Below are 6,445 nucleotides of genomic sequence, written 5' to 3'. Positions count from 1 at the left end.
TATACATGTACTTCAGACCCAAAGGCCGCTGGATGGGCCGGATTTGAAATGTGTCCTTGGTTAGGAATCTCTGGAGGATGCTCATCAGGGGAAAGGACAGGATGAGAGGTGGGGAGAGGAATATAACCAGGACCATTTCAATGAAACATCACTCAGGAGCAGATTAAGCAAAAGCTTGAGGTCCTGTGGTGTCATGCAAAAAAAAGTCTATATTTTACCCATTAAATAAATGAAGGAGAACAAAGCGGTGCCCTCCCCGGTGGTGAAATTAACTGCTGTATATTAGTATGCTTAACGTGTTGTAAACTTACTAAAGTCATAATAAAGTGAATATTAAAAAGCTTGGAGTGGTAGGAAATTAGATTTTTAATTTGGAGTCTGAAAACATGAGTAATTGCATTGTTCCTAAAGACTGCACCTTTTTGAAGTTTAACCCAAAGGTGAAGAATTGTGAAGAATTTTCAGGCTTTATACTTTTCCTGCAAATTAAATTCCTGTGAGGGTAGCAGAAGTACTCATCCCAGGAAACCAGGAAGAAAGACTTATTTTGATTCAAAAGAAAAACCATTCGTGTTGATATACAGTGGAATGAACATTACATACATTTGCAAATGCAGCTTTGCAGTAGCTGCAAGGAGAGATAACGAGATTGTCACTCTCTGTTGCTCAGTGCTGCTCGGGCATAGGTGCATATCCCCACACTTGAAGGTAAATCCATCATGTGTTGTTATCTCAGCCACTATTTCACGGTTTTGTATGAGGTGTGAATCCTCAAGCTCTGTGGGCTCACTTGAGATTTTCTCCCGCTTAGACTCGATATGTTGCCACAAGCTCCTGTTTGAACCTCTGCCACATATTATCTTTCCTTCGCATAGGACACACTTTACATTTTCATCGTTACCACCTTTAAAACGTTTCCACGAAAAGGTATCGGCAGACTTTTTGTTGTCGGCCAACTAAGTTGAGCCAGTTTTGAACCAGTGTCCACTTGTGTGTCACTGTGATCATCCTGCTGATCATGGGTTTTGACACTGTAGGCCACTGTGAAATCAAACTAAGAGGACCAAATGGATATTTATGCATCATGGACAAATAATGACATCCTTGGTAAGTTTGATTTGTGATGCACCTCGTGGCTGTAGGGTTGTGTTAACTTGATTGCCTCCCTAAACCGTGTGTCACAGCCACTGCTGCAGCCACAGCCTGAGACGGTTCTGATAAGTGGATAAATCGTTGCACCTAAACCGCTACGACTAAATTCCCGTTGTTTCCAGAACACTAACACGCTCATCATGCAGTGTCCTCGTGACGCTACTAAAACTCACCAGCAGCCCTCATAGTCAAACACCTGATAACCAACATGTGACCACATTGCTTTCAGGCAGACCTGGAAAAAAGAGGGTGGCCTGTCCTTTCATGATCATTTAATAAATTGAGAAAATGTCAAATTGAAAAGAACTAGTGGGAAAAATTCAGGGATGTGACTACAACTGGCAAAAATGAGACGTGAATCCAGGTCATGGTAATTTACGATATCAAGCTGCGCACTGAATAGCCATGTGCTACCATTTAATCACAAAGTGAAGGAGGGCACAATTTCCCACTGTCATCACTCTATCCTTGACTCAGTGCATATGTAAAAACACAAAAACACATTTCCATTTTACATCTTTAATCAGCTCTTCCATTGAGGTTATATTCTCAACCCGTCTGTATCTCTGTGGGTTGGTTTATAGTTTAGCAAGAATTTACAAAAACAACAGAACAGTTTCCCTTGGAAGTTGGTGGAAGGATTCAGTGTGGGTCAGGGTAGGAGTCAGACAGTTTCAGTGCGGACTTTGATCAGAGGACTGCGTCATCAACGTCCTTGTTGGAGGTAACAGTGAGGAGGAAGCTCGTAATGTGCAGTTTAGAGAAAGAGAATTCACATGCGAAATAAAACATCCTGTCTAAAACCTAAAAATTGTGGAAATTGGATCAGTGGGTTTTGCTTAATGCTGCTGACGACCAACCGGGTGACCAACCGACAAAGACTGTCAATCAAAACCCAGTTTCCAGACCTTGCCTTGAATTGGATGAGTCATGTAATTGAGTTTTTGCACAGGAGTTAGTGGTTGATGGACTACATGGACTACAGGAACTCGCACAGCTACCTCATTTTTCGTAACCACTCCAATTTATTGATGCTTTATGTGGACGTTGATCTGCCATCAAGGACGGTTTGTCCCACCCAGACAGACTGACAGTTAGAGGACAGATGCAGGACCACAAGGTTTCTCTCTGACTGACATCTACTGTATCTTCAGCTCGGTTTTGCATGCCCAAAACTTGCCTGAGCTGTCACTCGTCTCTGCTGGATTTATGAAACTGCACTAGACTTTTTTTTAAATCTAGTAATCCATATGATAGGATGACGCATGTGAAAATATTGCTTATATCGGGTTTACCTTGTGTGGTATTATTTAACTGCCTGACCTTAAAATGTCCCTGCGAATGCTGTAGCTGCAACCCTCTCGTTAATTATTAACTTCACAGCAAGACCAAGATCTGCATTCAACGCTGTCAAGAAAGTCTCCTCCGCCATCTCTCTTCCCCCCCCCCTTCACGTTTCTTCCCACCAGCTGTCACACTCTGGTTTTGACCCCGTGTCATTATACCTGAAACCTGTCCACTGCCTGCCCATGTCCTCCTCATTTGAGACAGCTCCTGTTTATACAGAGGACATCCACCCGTCACTTTCTAACAGGTTGTCTATACACCAATCATTCAATTCCCATGTCTGCATCTGTCCTGATGATTTTCCACCTTGCTTCTCCATATGTTTTCTCAATTCAGACTGCCTCAAATTTTATATTTCACTCTTTTTTACCAAACTATATTTGACATGAGAGCATTTATGGTCAATTTTTTATGTTACAAATAAATAAAAACACATTTATAAGGTTTCCTGGTTTAGTTTCCGAATGACAGATCTTTCTGGCTCTAATATTTGGACTAATGAAAAGCTTAACATTTTTAAGACTTTAAGGGAGACAATACACAAATATGTGCTTTTACAGATCAATATTTGTTTGTATGTAAGATACAAAGCTGCAGCCTTCAGCGAGTTAGTTCAGGGCCTGTCCAAAGAAAACCTTTGTGCACCAATTAAAGCACCAATTTGAGTTTTCTATCTTGTATTATCAATAAAATACTCATCGAAACCAACTGAATATCCAGGTTATTTACAGTGGTATAGTTAAATGGAACTCATTAGATCACAAACCCACACCAATACCAAAACAGTCCCCTTAAATTTAAGCTAGTTGCACCAAATTGCACACACTCGTATATCAGTCCCCTATATGTGCATAATTTTCTTCAGGATCAATGAACTATCCCTAGGAAATCATTCACAAATGTCAAAAAACATGTGTCTCTCAATGTGACACAAGAAAAGAATAATGAAGTCCCGGACCTGCACCAAAATTCCATTTGTTCTTTCTTGACCCACATTCTTCCACCGGATGCTGTGGTAATACGTTCAGTATTTTTTGTGATATCCTGCTGGGCAACAAATATATAGACCAACTAAAGGACAGGTGTGTGACAAAGTAACCTCCTTAGCGGATGTAGTAAATAAAGACCTTTGCCAAAGCCCAATAGTCCACGAATGAAACCACATTTAAATCTACTGAAGATACAAGAGATAAGAGTTTATTGTGGTCTCCCCGTCCTCCCACCAACATTTGTGTAAATACATGCTGTAGTTTCTGCGTAATCCTGCTGACAAACAAACCAACTGGTGAGAAGATATCTTCCTTAGCGGAGGTAAGTGCATATGTTGCCGGCATCATCTTAAATCATCAAGCAGATGTGTTCAAAGCATTCAAGCAAATCTTGTTAATAGATCTTTACTCTTATGCACCTAATTTAGAAAAACTCTGATCCTCTTGCATCATGTGTTAATCCGCTGAACTCTTAAATTGGGTGTGTGGAAATGAAAGTGCGTTAACAAGCCGACAAAGCATTTTACCGCTAATCTGTGAATCCAAGATTTACATCACCAAAGTGTCGGGATTCTGTGTGTGTGTGTTAATCCTGTTTAAGAGCATAACACCATTATGACAAATCTCCTTTCCAGCCCAGAGTTCTTCACTGAGGAGTCACGGTGTGTGGCGAGCGCTGCTCCAGTTTGAACAACAGCCAGTTTCAATTTACTGCCGCTGCCCTGGAGGAGCAGGATGCGGCTTTAAAGCTGAAAGTCTCTCACATGCTGTTTGTGTCCTGTGAGCCATCAACTGCTGCACTTAACCACCAAATTTCCCTTGTGTTCGAGCTTAGAAAGGACACAGTTGGAAACACTGGATACATTAAGGAGGGCTTTCAAAGTCAGGCTCAATTTCCCCAATTCACGTTGAAGCATTTTCTTCTTCTCTCCACTTGCAGATTTCAGCCGTGCGGTGAAACAATTGAGGACAGTCGAGTCAGCCAGTCAATTTTGGCAATTAGGTGCGTTTCGCAGTGAATTACACACGCTCCTCAGAGCCTCTTAATGGGTTCATTTGTATCCTGGATTAACTCTGATGAATGAAATTGACGATAGCAGCTCGGGGGAACTTTGCGGAAAACAGCGTCTGCAGAAAATCCAACTCTTCAAACTAAAGCCTTGTGGACTTGTCATCTCACATCATTCCTCCGTGTGTTGGAAGTAAACTGGCTTTAAAGCTTTTAGTTCAGTGTTTGATGAGGTGAGCTGTGTGGTCGAGCTTTCAAAGGTACAGCCGTCTGCCAGGTTTCAGCTTGTCACCGCGTGAAGAGAGGAACTAATAAGCGATAATAAAATAATTATTAACAGTTCACAAATCACAAAGACTTTAGTGTTGAGGATTAACGGAAAAGTTAGACCATGTAGCAAAGGCATATATCGTGTAAATAAAATATTAGTGTCTGTATTAGGTTAGTTATAATTTTGATAAGGTTAAATTTATGAATTGTATAAAATGTTTGCTGGTTTAATTGCCAATGTAATGAGTTACAGACTGCTAGCCTGTTAGCATAATAGCCAGTTTGTTACAGATTGTATATTAAAACAGATAACTTCCTAAAAATGAAGCTAAATCATCTACATTGCCCCCTGGTGGCTGGTAAACCCTGCCTTCTCCCTGTTATCAGATGGGCAAGGACCAAAATAAAATGTCAAAGTACTCGCTAAAAATGTTTTCCTCAAAGATTTATCACACTGACATATGTCCAAGTGCTCTTTTGTCAGTGAGTGAAGTTTTGGTCAATTATTTCCATCTATTAAAGGGACTCTTACCTTTGTTGCATTTGAGAATTACAGCACATTCAAATCATCCCGCCTTCCTCCAATGCCCCACCCCCTCGTTCCCATCCGCGGTGTTTTAAACTTTTGTTTTTTCCCCTGGGAGCAGCTGTTTCAGTACGCCGTGGACCACTTTGGTCTGCCATCGTCAGTCGCTACGGTCGATACGGTCGCTACTCGCTACTGTCTGCCGTGGAATCAAAACAAACCCTCTAGTTGAGGACGCGCCTTGATGACGCGGGCCCGAATGCGCCACAAGAAGCAGACGGGCTTCCTGTCTGTTTCCATGCAGCAAACAGACAGGTCTGTCGGCCAATAAGGTCCTTCGGTCCGAAGAATTTTATTGGTTGAAGTTTTCACTAAATATTACGAGAGTGAAATAATTGTTTGTTTTAACTCCTGGTGGGTCTGTCTTGCATTTTAGAGTGTCATTACCTTATTAATACCAATTTAACCTTATCCACAAAAAGTGTAAAAATGCAACAAAGGTAAGAGTCCCTTTAATGTATATACCATCTTAAATGTGTCAGGTTAACGTCAATACATATATAAATACAGTACGCTGTTGCTGTGCAGCTTCTCAGTGTTATTGTTATACGTACATATGTAGGTTCGCCCACTTGATGCTGTCAGATGCTTCACTGGCGCGATTTGAAATTTTAACAGGATTGTGACAGCAAAGTGAAGAGACACTGTTATATAAAAGTGTAAATTTACGTAGTTTTATTCTCGTCTTGTCTACGAGTTTTCACGCTCGACATAAAGCCGAGGAAAATAAAAGCTGAAAGTAGAATAGGCTCTTTAATTGTCCTGTCAGACTTAACATCTCCATCGGGGTGAATCCAGGGCTCGGCCTACTTGAGGTAACAGCAGTATTGTGTGAATACCACTGAGCTGATGTCTCGGACATCTCATGACATTCCAATCAGCACATCTAGTCCGCATGACACGAAAAAAATAATGAAAGACAAATAAAGACTTCAAAATAGGGTCCAATTCTCCAAAACATGTCATGTCTGTCTGTGAGAACCTGACTCATGGGAACTGTGTCCTCTCTCATTTCTATTAGGCCTCTGTCTCGTCAGTAATCCATCCGCTGGAGCATTATTACCAGAAAAACAAGTCTATTAAAAGGTCCTC

Source organism: Limanda limanda, chromosome 10, assembly GCF_963576545.1.
Source record: "Limanda limanda chromosome 10, fLimLim1.1, whole genome shotgun sequence".
Classification (NCBI taxonomy): Eukaryota; Metazoa; Chordata; class Actinopteri; order Pleuronectiformes; family Pleuronectidae; genus Limanda; species Limanda limanda.
Note: the sequence above shows the minus strand (reverse complement) of the source record.